Source organism: Arachis duranensis, chromosome 9 (assembly GCF_000817695.3).
Source record: "Arachis duranensis cultivar V14167 chromosome 9, aradu.V14167.gnm2.J7QH, whole genome shotgun sequence".
In the NCBI taxonomy this organism is placed as follows: Eukaryota; Viridiplantae; Streptophyta; class Magnoliopsida; order Fabales; family Fabaceae; genus Arachis; species Arachis duranensis.
Genome location: NC_029780.3, coordinates 97347276 through 97360853, shown reverse-complemented (window position 1 = coordinate 97360853; position 13578 = coordinate 97347276).

Sequence of the window (13578 nt, the reverse complement as noted above, 5' to 3'; positions counted from 1 at the left end):
TTCCGAGTAGGATCCTGGGAATCCGGAAGGTCTAACCTTGTCTGTGGTATTCCGAGTAGGATTCCGGTATTGAATGACTGTGTCGAGCTTCAAACTCCTGAAGGCTGGGCGTTAGTGACAAACGCAAAAGAATCAATGGATTCTATTCCAACCTGATTGAGAACCGACAGATGATTAGCCGTGCTGTGACAGAGCATAGGAACGTTTTCACTGAGAGGACGGGATGTAGCCATCAACCAAGGGTGATGCCTCCAGACGATTAGCCGTGCAGTGACAGTGCATAGGACCATTTTCCTGAGAGGATTGAAAGTAGCCACCGATGATGGTGATGCCCTACATACAGCTTGCCATGGAAAGGAGTAAGAAGGATTGAAGGAAGAGTGAGTAGTGAAGTAGAGTTTCAAGAGGAGCACAGCATCTCCATACACCTATCTGAAATTCTCACTGTTGATTTACATAAGTATTTCTATCCCTTTTTATTTTCCAATTATTATTAAATTTTGAAAACCCATAAACCAATTTAATCTGCCTAACTGAGATTTACAAGGTGACCATAGCTTGCTTCATACCAACAATCTCTGTGAGATCGACCCTAACTCACGTAAGGTTTATTACTTGGACGACCCAGTACACTTGCTGGTTAGTTGAACGGAGTTGTGAATTCAACTGGTGCCATAATAATGATTTCATACAAGTACAAAAGAATATGGATCACAATTTCGTCCACCAGCAATCGAACCCTCACCGGATGTGTATCCGCTCTAGTCACTCAAGTGTATAGGGTTGATTCACTCAATTCTCCCCTAATCATGCTTTCCAAGATTTTTTTTTCATCTAACAATCAACAATTATTTCATGCATGCATACAAATATCATGAGGACTTTCCCATAGGTTGTAATAGGGCTAGGGTCAAGGTAAGATTGTAATTGGTTAAGTGTAGTAAAATTTGAATCTTTGATTAACTTAGACTTCCTACCTAACCTATGACAACCTATACAATTTCAAAGTTAACCTAATTACTCATTCTTCACTTTTTCACACATTCATGCATTATCTTTTTGATCACCACACATATGCATTGATTTTTTTATTGAACTTCACTTTGGGGCATTTTGTCCCCTTTTTATTGCTTTTCTTTTTCTTTCTTTATTCTTTTTCTATTTTTTTCTTTTGATATATATTTTTTTCTTTATTATATATTTTTTTCTTTTTGCAATAAAGTATATACAAAAAGTATCACTGCATATGGTTTAACATTTAATTAATACATGAGTATGTACCCAATTTCCAAGATTTTTCAACAAAGATACAAGAACACACTTTTATCTCTACCCAATGTTCCCAACTCTCCCACAATTAAATGATAAACACTCTCACTGGCCCAAGCTAATCAAAGATCCAAACAAGGGACATTTATTATTTTTCACTTAAAGCTTGTAATGTGCTAAAATTAAGAACAAATGGGTTAAGCATAGGCTCAAAATTAGTTAACAATGGAAGATAAAAGGTAAGGCCATTTGGGTAAGTGAGATATTTGAAACGATGGCCTCAATCATATAAGTATATTTATACACAAAATAATGGACATATAGAATCAAACAAATCAAAGATTGCAATCATAGAAAGAGAACAATGCACACAAGAATGAAGATAAGTGGTTATATGATGTAACCACACAATTAGGCTCAAATCTCACATGCTTGTGTTCTTAGCTCAAAAATCATGTTCCGAAATGTATAATTCAAGCAAGTTATATTAAAAAAAATTTTCAATCAATTGGGGGTGCCTCATAGATAAAATTCTTGGAAAATTTTATTATTTTGACTAGGCTTTTAGAGGCGGTTCCAGTTGCGTTGGAAATCTAACATCTGGGGCTTCGAAATGATATGCAATTTGCCATACAGTTAGGCAACGTGCACGCGGGGATCATGCGTACGCGTGACCTTGTGAAATTTCAGCGACGCGTACGCGTGGGCGACACGTACGCGTGACGGAGCCACGTGCTGCACGTATCAGTAAACGCTAGGGGCGATTTCTGGGCTGATTTGGACCTAGTTTCAACCCCGAAAACACAGATTAGAGGCTGCAGAATGAAGAAATCAAGGGGACAACAATCATTCACATAATTTTTGGTTTTAGATGTAGTTTTCTAGAGAGAGAGGCTCTCTCCTCTCTCTAGGTTTTAGGTTTTTAGGTTTATTTCTTCTCAATTTTAGAATTCTACTTTGCTTCAATTTAGGTTTCTTCTACTTTAATTGTTCTAGTACTTTGGTTTATTTATTTCTCTTGTTGATTTGTTTATTTCCCTAATTTGGTTTATGAACTCCATGTTAGATTCAATTTCTTTTGAATGCAAGTTGAGGTATTTCATATTTATTGCTTCTTTCTTCAATTTATTGTTATTATTCCCTCTTGCAATTGTTGGTTTTAGATTTTATATTCTCTTATTGCTTTTCTATGCTTTTATTTTTTGACTTCCAAGTATTTGATGAAATGCTTGGAAGGATTTTAAAGTAGCTTTTTATATTCTTGACTTGGATTGATTAGTTGATGCTATAGAGTTATCAAATTCTCTTGTTGAAGGATAATTGAAAATAGCTGATTGGCTTAGGCTTCACTAACTCCAGTCTTTGATTAGGACTTGAGAACCTAAGTTGATTTTACTCACTTAACTTACCTTCATTGTAGAGGGTTAATTAAGTGAAAGTGAAATACAATTATCATCTCAATCCTAGTTAAGATTTTTCTTAGTTATTAATTTAATTTCTTGCCATTTTATTTCCTTGTTTCTTATTTCAAAAACCCAAAAAGATACTTCTCCATAACCAATAGTAAAAACACTTCGCTGCAATTCCTTGAGAGACGACCCGAGGTTTAATACTTCGGTTAATTTTACTCGGTTTGCTTAAGTGACAAACAAATTAAATTTGATTGAGGTTTAATTGTCGGTTTAGATCTATACTTGCAACACGACTATTTTTGTGAAATTCTTTACCGACGATTTTTCCTCCGTCAAGATACTATACTAGGAGCCTGGAAAAACGGTAAAACAAAATTTCAAAATAAAAAGCACAACGCTCAGAAATATGGATTACTTGTGTGAGAAGAAAACTAAAGTTCACTAACACATATATACAAAAGACCAGAGTAGAGGGTCAAAAGTACAAAATATCAAGCTCCTAACACAACCTGCGAAGCCAAGGATAGACAAGAGAATATTTACATACATATATACATATCCCAAAATCCAAAATACATAGATAAAACCCTAGTTCTCCATAATCCTCTAGGAGGAGCAAAATAAACAAGTATATAAGAGGAGAATCTATATATACATATATCAAAAGATAAAAAAACCCCAAAGGAAACCACTTCTATGTAGAAGCTCCAGACGCCTAGCGAGGTGCCTCTCAACCTACATCTAAAAAACAACAACACAGTAGGAATGAGAACTAGAGGTTCTCAGCATGGTAAAGGTGCCACGCATATAAAATATAAGGTCTTGGGAATGCCAAAGGCAATCCTAGAATGCCATCACTCGGATATAAAGCTTAAGGAATTAAAACGGAAGCCATAAGTGGGTGGTCATCTAAATGTTCTCAAACCTAACTAAACTTAACCTATACACTAAACTTTTCCGCCTTTCCTCCGTTCCTTCGTCTCGTATGAGTTGTACAGACAAACAAGCAAAACAAGGCAAACACAAGTAGTTTACAAGTAATACAAGTAACAATTATAATAAATAGCATATTATAACCACGTAGGCAGTCTCATATAGTTCATAAGCAAGCAAATAAGACAATATGCACATGATGTATGCTGTCCTATGGCTGATGAGTCTCATCTGTCGATTATCAAGCCAACCCAACAAGTCCGGCTGCTAAACCCTGGACTGTACCCCGTCGCGCATCCCCATGAGCCTATGCATAACTTTTTCTCTTTTTATTCATAATTCATACATTCATATATAGAAATTTACTCAATGGGGGTTACCATTCCCGGGAATTTATACGTGCTCAGTCACCCTTACGACGTAGAGTCAACAGAGCATCGAGTTTTGACCAGGAACACATGGTGGCAAGCCACGGTACTTTACCCAGGGAAACTCATATCTCAAATCATTTGAGTGTATCGCCAAATAATATTCATAATCATTGTAATATTTGCATAATCATATCATATAAGCCATGGCACCATATACACTCCAAATATACACATATCCATATTTAATTCATCACTATTTCCACTTTACTTCACCTCCAAGTTACCTCAGCTTTCTAACTCCACCTTACTACTAGAGTTACTACTATGATTTGGGACTAAAAGAGTGAAAATAGAGGTTTAGAAATTTGAAATTTGACTTAAAAACACAATATCTAGTTTTTGCTAAAATAGGGGCCACGCATACACATGCCTCATGTCACGTACCGGTGCAAACCAGGTAGAATCGTCTGGTCGTGTATGAGGAGTTTTGCATATGCACACAACCCGGGTACATCATGGCCTATTTCGCGTACGCATCCCCCTTTATGCGTACGCATGTGTGTCTAACAGAATCGCATGGTCGCATAAGGGTGGTTCACGTACGCAAAAATCCCAGGTCACGCGTACACGTGGGCATACGTTTTGTAAAAATTTTTAACTAAGTCTGAAAAAGCTGCAAAATTTCCATTTTGGATCCTAAACTTTTGACGCGCATAACTTTTTGTTTTAAATCATTTTTCTTCCATACTTCGAACGGCATAAACTTCTCAGATCTAATTTTTATATAAAACAAGTTCACATATATCACACACATATACCCAAAAGTCAATATTTAGTATACTAAAACCAAGAATTGGCTAGTGTTAGTGATCTTTACCGTACCCACGGACTAAGGAGCCAAGTCCAACAAGTTCTACAAGCTAGATCGAACCTAGAGAACCAAAATCAACAAATTCTCAACTTGGATACTCACAATTTTCCAAATTTAAGAGGTAGAGACTGGGATGATAAAGTGGCTTACCTATGAAATTGTTCGATAGATTCATAGAGCTCGACGCGGTGGATGCGTGGCCGCAAACGGTGCAGTGATCAGAACTCGGAGCAAGAAGTTATGGTAGATTTAATGGAAGACAAGGGTTTTGGAGCTTACCACATGTTCTTCCCCCTTCTTAGCATCCCCAGCGTGTTTTGCATGCTGAAAGGGGGAGGATATGAGCTTCAGCTCATATGTTTTAGTGAATTGGTTTGACCGGTTCAGTCCGTTCGGTCCAATCTTGGGCCAAATTCTTTGAAATTAGTGTCAAAATACTTGTTTCAATGAGCTCTTTCCTATTTTAATATAAAATTCACATTTCTAATTTTATTTATTACAATTTAATTTATTGACTAATTATTCACTAATTTAACGGGTTTACATTGCCTAGCAGCAACTGAACCAATCTTGGTGCCTAGCGCCCAAACCAGCGCCTAGCGCTTGTGAACTAAAAATGTTGCCTAGCGCCCTTCCTTTACATCCTCCTCAAAATCAATTCGGGGCTTGAAACCACTCGAAATTTGATTTTGAACCACTCAAATGTTGCGGCTATAAGAGGTTTTGTTAATATATCAGCAAATCTCTCTTCTAAAGCTTATCCCTGATTAGTTGGACTTCAATATTATGCATAATTGGATTTGCAATTAGCAACATTGTGCTAAGGTTATCACAAAAAATGGTCGGAGGAGTAGGAATCTAAACACTTAACTCCTAAAGTAGATTTTGCAACCAAACCAGCTCTCCTTCACAAGAAGCTAAACTCTACCTTATTTGATGATCTACTGATTGTAGCTTATTTCTTGCAAGACCAAGAAAGAAAATTAGTGGTGCACAAAATTGTGATCATCAACAATGGCGCCAAAGACTTGGAGCTCTCAAATATGAATCACACTTTGTCACAACTTTGCACAACTAACCAGCAAGTGTACTGGGTCGTCCAAGTAATGCCTTACGTGAGTAAGGGTCGATCCAACGGAGATTGTTGGTATGAAGCAAGCTATGGTCATCTTGTAAATATCAGTTAGGCGGATTCAAATGGTTATAATGGTTTTCGAATATGAAAATAAATAAAGAATAAAATAAAGATAGAGATACTTATGTAATTCATTGGTGGGAATTTCAGATAAGCGCATGGAGATACTGTATTCCTTCTGGATCTCTGCTTTCTTACTGCTTTCATCCAATCATTCTTACTCCTTTCCATGGCAAGCTGTATGTTGGGTTTCACTATTGTCAATGGCTACCTCCCGTCCTCTCAGTGAAAATAGTCCAAATGCTCTGTCACAGCACGGCTAAATGGTTCTCGATCATGTCGGAATAGAATCCAGTGATTCTTTTGCGTCTGTCACTACGCCCAACACTCACGAGTTTGAAGCTCGTCACAGTCATTCCATCTCAGATCCTACTCGGAATACCACAGACAAGGTTTAGACTTTCCAGATTGTAGGAATGGCTGCCAATAATTCTAGCTTATACCACGAAGACTCTGATTAAGGAATCCAAGAGATACATGCTCGATCTAAGGTAGAACGAAAGTGGTTGTCAGGCACGCGTTCATAGGTGAGAATGATAATGAGTGTCACGGATCATCACATTCATCATGTTGAAGTGCAGCAAATATCTTAGAATAAGAATAAGCATGAATTGAATAGAAGAAAAATAGTAATTGCATTAATGCTCGAGGTACAACAGAGCTCAACACCTTAATCTATGGTGTGTAGAAACTCCACCGTTGAAAATACATAAGAAGAAGGTCCAGGCATGGCCGAATGGCCAGCCTCCCCAATTGACATATGAATTCAAAAATAGGGAAAAAGACCAATGGTCAAAAAGACACTGAATACAATAGATAAAAGTTCTATTTATACTAAACTAGTTACTAGGGTTTACCGAAATAAGTCTATGTGCAGAAATCCACTTTTGGGGCCCACTTTGGTGTGTGCTTGGGCTGAGCTTGAGCTTTACACGTGCAGAGGCTTCTCTTGGGGTTAAACGCCAAGTTGTAACGTGTTTTTGGCGTTTAACTCTGGTTTGTGACGTGTTTCTGGCGTTTTACTCTAGAATGTAGCATGGAGCTGGCGTTGAATGCCAGTTTGCATCATCTAAACTTGAATAAAGTGTGGACTATTATATACTGTGGGAAAGCTCTGGATGTCTACTTTCCAGCGCAGTTAAAAGCGCGGCATTTGGAGTTTTAAAAATCCATTTCGAGTGCAGGGAGGTCAGATTCCAACAGCATCAGCAGTCCTTTGTCAGCCTCTTATCAGATTTTTGCTCAGGTCCCTTAATTTCAGCCAAAAAATACCTGAAATCACAGAAAAACACACAAACTCATAGTAAAGTCAAGAAATGTGAATTTTGTATAAAAACTAATAAAAACATCCCTAAAAGTAGCTAGATTCTACTAAAAGCTACCTAAAAACAATGCCAAAAAGCGTATAAATTATCCACTCATCACAACACCAAACTTAAATTGTTGCTTGTCCCCAAGCAACTAAAAATCAAATAGAATAAAAAGAAGAGAATTACTATAAATCTCAAAACATCAATGAATATTAGTTCTAATTAGATGAGCAGGACTTGTAGCTTTTTGCTTCTGAACAGTTTTGGCATCTCACTTTATCCTTTGAAGTTTAGAATGATTGGCATCCATAGGAACTCAGAGTTCAGATAGCGTTATTAATTCTCCTAGTTAAGTATGTTGATTCTTAAACACAGCTACTTTTATGAGTCTTGGTTGTGGCCCTAAACACTTTGTTTTCCAGTATTACCACCGGATACATAAATGCCACAGACACATGACTGGGTGAACCTTTTCAGATTGTGACTCAGCTTTGCTAAAGTCCCCAATTGGAGGTGTCCAGAGCTTTTAAGCACACTCTTTTTGCTTTGGATCACGACTTTAATCACTCAGTCTCAAGCTTTTCACTTGGACCTGCATGCCACAAGCACATGGTTAGGGACAGCTTGATTTAGCCGCTTAGGCCTGGATTTTATTTCCTTGGGCCCTCCTATCCATTGATGCTCAAAGCCTTGGATCAACATTGTTGTGCTTTAGCTTCTCTTAGCTTCTTCTTCAGCGTCCTTTCAGGTTCAGGATCTGCTTCAATAAGAATGTCCTTGTTCTTGTTCCTGCTCATATAAAAAAGAAGAGAACAGAAAAGGAAGAGGAATCCTCTATGTCACAGTATAGAGATTCCTTTATGAGAGTAGAAGAAGAAAAGAATAGAAGAAGGATGAGAAAAATTCGAACATAGAGGATAAGAGAGAGTTTGAATTTTTAGATGAAGAGAAGAGTGTTAGTAATTAAATAAATAAATAGAAGAAGATGAGAGAGAGAAATTAAAAAATTGTTTTTGAAAAATAGTTAGTAATTTTCAAAAATTGAGAGAAGAAGTTCAATTAAAATTAAAATTTGAAACAATTAGTTAATTAAAAGAATTTTAAAAAAGAGTGAGGAAATTTTGAATATTAAAAAGAGAAAAGTGGTTAGGTGGTTTTGAAAAAGATAAGAAACAACAAAAAGTCAATTAGTTAGTTGAAAAAGATTTGAAAATCAATTTTGAAAAGATAAGAAGTTAGAAAAGATTTTGAAATCAATTTTGAAAAAGATATGATTGAAAAAAATATTTTGAAAAAGTTTTGATTTTTAAAATTAAAATTGATTACTTGACTAACAAGAAACTAAAAGATATGATTCTAGAATTTAAAGATTGAACCTTTCTTAACAAGAAAGTAACAAACTTCAAATTTTTGAATCAATCACATCAATTGTTAGTAAAGTTTTTGGAAATCATGAAATAAAGATACGAAAAATATTTTGAAATCAATTTTAAAAATTTTTTCGAAAATAACAAAAGAAAAATGAAAAAGATTTGATTTTTGAAAAAGTTTTGAAAAGATAGGATTTTTAAAATTAAAATCTTGACTTGACTAACAAGAAATAACTTATTTTAAAAATTTTTGACTAAGTCAATCCAAAGATTTCGAAATTTACGAGAGAAATAAGGAAAAGATATTTTTTAAAATTATGAATCAAAACACATGATGCATGCAAGAACATTATGAATGTCAAGATGAACACCAAGAACACTTTGAAGATCAAGATGAACATCAAGACTTATTTTTGAAAAATTTTCAAGAAAAGAAAACATGCAATACACCAAACTTAGAGATTTTTAATGCTTAGACACTATGAATGCAAAAATGCATATGAAAAACAACAAAAGACACAAAACAAGAAAATATGAAGATCAAACAAGAAGACTTACCAAGAGCAACTTGAAGATCATGAAGAACACATGCATGAATTTTCGAAAAATGCAAAAGTTTTTAAAACATGCAATTGACACCAAACTTAAAAATTGACACTATACTCAAACAAGAAACACAAAATATTTTTTATTTTTATAATTTTATAAATTTGTATTTTTTTTGGATTTTTCGAAAATTAATTTTGGAAAAACGCAAACAAATAAAAAAAATTTTTGAAAGATTTTTGAAAACTTTTTGAAAAGAAAATTACCTAATCTGAGCAACAAGATGAACCATCAGTTGTCCAAACTCAAACAAACCCCGGCAACGGCGCCAAAAACTTGGTGCACAAAATTGTGATCATTAACAATGGCGCCAAAGACTTGGAGCTCTCAAACGTGAATCACACTTTGTCACAACTTCGCACAACTAACCAGCAAGTGCACTGGGTCGTCCAAGTAATACCTTACGTGAGTAAGGGTCGATCCCACGGAGATTGTTGGTATGAAGCAAGCTATGGTCATCTTGTAAATCTCAGTTAGGCGGATTCAAATGGTTATAATGGTTTTCGAATATGAAAATAAATAAAGCATAAAATAAAGATAGAGATACTTATGTAATTCATTGGTGGGAATTTCAGATAAGCGCATGGAGATACTGTGTTCCTTCTGGATCTTTGCTTTCCTACTGCTTTCATCCAATCATTCTTACTCCTTTCCATGGCAAGTTGTATGTTGGGTTTTACCATTGTCAATGGCTACCTTCTGTCCTCTCAGTGAAAATGGTCAAAATGCTCTGTCATAGCATGGCTGATGAGCGGATAATTTATACGCTTTTTGACATTGTTTTTAGTATATTTTTAGTATGTTTTAGTTAGTTTTTATTATGTTTTATTAGTTTTTAATTAAAAATCACATTTATGGACTTTACTATGAGTTTGTGTGTTTTTCTGTGATTTCAGGTATTTTCTGGCTGAAATTGAGAGACCTGAGCAAAAATCTGATTCAGAGGCTGAAAAAGGACTGCAGTTGCTGTTGGATTCTGACCTCCCTGCACTCGAAGTGGATTGTCTGGAGTTACGAAAGCTCAATTAGCGATCTCTCAATTGCATTGGAAAGTAGACATTCTGGGCTTTCCAGCAATATATAATAGTCCATACTTTGCCCAAGAATTGATGGCCCAAACCGGCGTTCCAAATCAGCTTTAGAATTCCCGACGTTTAACGCTGGAACTGGCACAAAAGTTGGAGTTAAACGCCCAAACTGGCACAAAAGCTGGCGTTTAACTCCAGGAAAATTCTCTACACATGAAAGCTTCAATGCTCAGCCCAAGCACACACCAAATGGACCCCGGAAGTGGATTTTTACGTCATTTACTCATTCTTGTAAACCCTAGGTCACTAGTTCACTATAAATAGGACCTTTTGCTATTGTATCTGTACCTCATGACGCAATACATGTTTCATATTGTATTTTCTACGGCATGAGTCTCTAAACCCCATGGTTGGGGGTGAGGAGCTATGCTGTGTCTTGATGGATTAATGCAATTACTACTATTTTTCATTCAATCACGCGTGCTTCTATTCTAAGATATCACTTGTTCCTAAACTTGATGAATGTGATGATCCGTGACACTCATCATCATTCTCACCTATGAACGTGTGCCTGACAACCACCTCCGTTCTACCTTAGATTGAGTGGATATCTCTTAGATTCCTTAATCAGAATCTTCATGGTATAAGCTAGAATCCATTGGCGGCCATTCTTGAGAATCTGAAAGGTCTAAACCTTGTCTGTGGTATTCTGAGTAGGATTCAGGGATTGAATGACTGTGACGAGCTTCAAACTTGCGATTGTGGGGCGTTAGTGACAGACGCAAAAGAATCACTGGATTCTATTCCGGCCTGATTGAGAACCGACAGATGGATAGCCGTGCCGTGACAGGGTGCGTTGAACATTTCCACTGAGAGGATGGGAGGTAGCCACTGACAACGGTGAAACCCTTGCATACAGCTTGCCAAGCCATTGACAACGGTGAAACCCTACATACAGCTTGCCATGGAAGGAGCCTTGCGTGCTTGAAGAAGAAGACAGTAGGAAAGTAGAGATTCAGAAGATATAGCATCTCCAAAACCTCAACCTGTTCTCCATTACTGCAAAACAAGTATTAATTTCATGTTCTTTTATTTTTTACAATTAAATCTGAGAATTATTGATATCCTGACTAAGAGTTACAAGATAACCATAGCTTGCTTCATACCAACAATCTCCGTGGGATCGACTCTTACTCGCGTAAGGTTTATTACTTGGACGACCCAGTGCACTTGCTGGTTAGTTGTGCGAAGTTGTGATAAAGAGTTGAAATTACGATTGAGTGTACCATGTTGATGGCGCCATTGATGATCACAATTTCGTGCACCAAATTTTTGGCGCCGTTGCCGGGGATTGTTTGAGTTTGGACAACTGACGGTTTTTTTTGTTGCTTAGATTAGGAATATTTTAATTTTGTTGGTTTAGAGTCTTTTATTTGAGTCTAGTTTCATATTCTAAGTTTGGTGTCTTCTTTGCGTTTTCCTTTAAATTTTCGAAAATTTGTGTTTGATTTTCTAAAAATTTTAAGTTTAGTGTCATTTTGTTGTTTTTCTCTTTCCTCATTTCAAAAATCAAATCTTTTTCAAAATAATTTTCAAATATATATATAATATCCACATCATCTCCCTTTCTCCATCATGGACCTAAGTGGAATTGAGCAGTCCAGAAGGACTCTGGGGCCATATGCTAACCCCATTACAGCTGCATACGGGAGTAGCATCTGTATACCTCCCATTAAAGCAAGCAGCTTTGAGCTAAATCCTCAACTCATTATCATGGTGCAGCAAAATTGCCAGGATTCCGGTCTTCCACAGGAAGAACCTACTGAGTTTCTGACACAGTTCTTACAAATTGCTGACACAGTACATGATAAAGAAGTGGATCAGGATGTCTATAGATTGTTACTGTTTCCATTTTCTGTAAAAGATCAAGCTAAGAGGTGGTTGAATAACCAACCCACAGCAAGCATAAAAACATGGAGACAGTTATCAGACAAATTCTTGAATCAATTTTACCCTCCAAAAAGGATGACACAGCTAAGGCTGGACATCCAAGGCTTTAAACAAGAGGATAATGAATCTCTTTATAATGCCTGGGAGAGGTATAGAGGTATGCTAAGGAAATTCCCCTCTGAAATATTTTCAGAGTGGGTACGGTTAGACATTTCTATTATGGGCTTACAAAAAAAGCTCAGATGTCTTTAGACCACTCAGCTAGTAGATCTATACACATGAGGAAGAAGATTGAAGAGGCTCCAGAGCTCATAGATACAGTTGCTAGAAATCAACATTTATACTCAAGCAGTGAGCCCTCTATAAAGAAGAAGCTATAGCAGTAACTACTGATCCTAACCCTCAAGAACAGATGGTTGAGCTTAATCAGCAATTACTCCTGATGACAAAATAGTTAGCAGAATTTAAAGAGATGCTCCAAGAAACTAAAATTGCTAACAAGAATATAGAATCACAGTTGAATCAAACAAAACAGCAGCTATCTATACAGATAACAGAAGAATGCCAAGCAGTTCAACTAAGGAGTGGGAAGACATTGAATAATTCAGCTCAAAATGGCAAAAATCCAAGAAAGGAACAACTGACAGAGGAGAACCAAACCAATGCCCAAAATTCCTCTGAGGACAGTAAGAGCCCAGAGAGGAATACTTCTGGCATTCAAACGCCAAAAAAGGGGGAAAAGTTGGCGTTAAACGCCCATTCCTTGCCCAGTTCTGGCGTTCAAACGCCAGAAAAAGGTGGAAAGCTGGCGTTAAACGCCCATCCTGCACCCAGTCCTGGCGTTCAAACGCCAATGAGGAATCAGACACCTGAGAGTGCTAATAGTAACCCCTCTAAGAAGGCTTCTCCAACCGCCTCTGTAGGGAATAAACCTGCAGCAACTAAGGTTGAAGAATATAAAGCCAAGATGCCTTATCCTCAGAAACTCCACCAAGCGGAACAGGATAAGCAATTTGCCCGCTTTGCAGACTATCTCAGGACTCTTGAAATAAAGATTCCGTTTGCAGAGGCACTTGAGCAAATACCCTCTTATGTTAAGTTCATGAAAGAGATCTTAAGTCATAAGAAGGATTGGAGAGAAACTGAAAAGGTATTTCTCACTGAAGAATGTAGTGCAGTCATTCTAAAAAGCTTACCAGAGAAGCTTCAAGATCCAGGAAGCTTTGTGATACCATGCACATTAGAAGGTGCATATACCAAGAC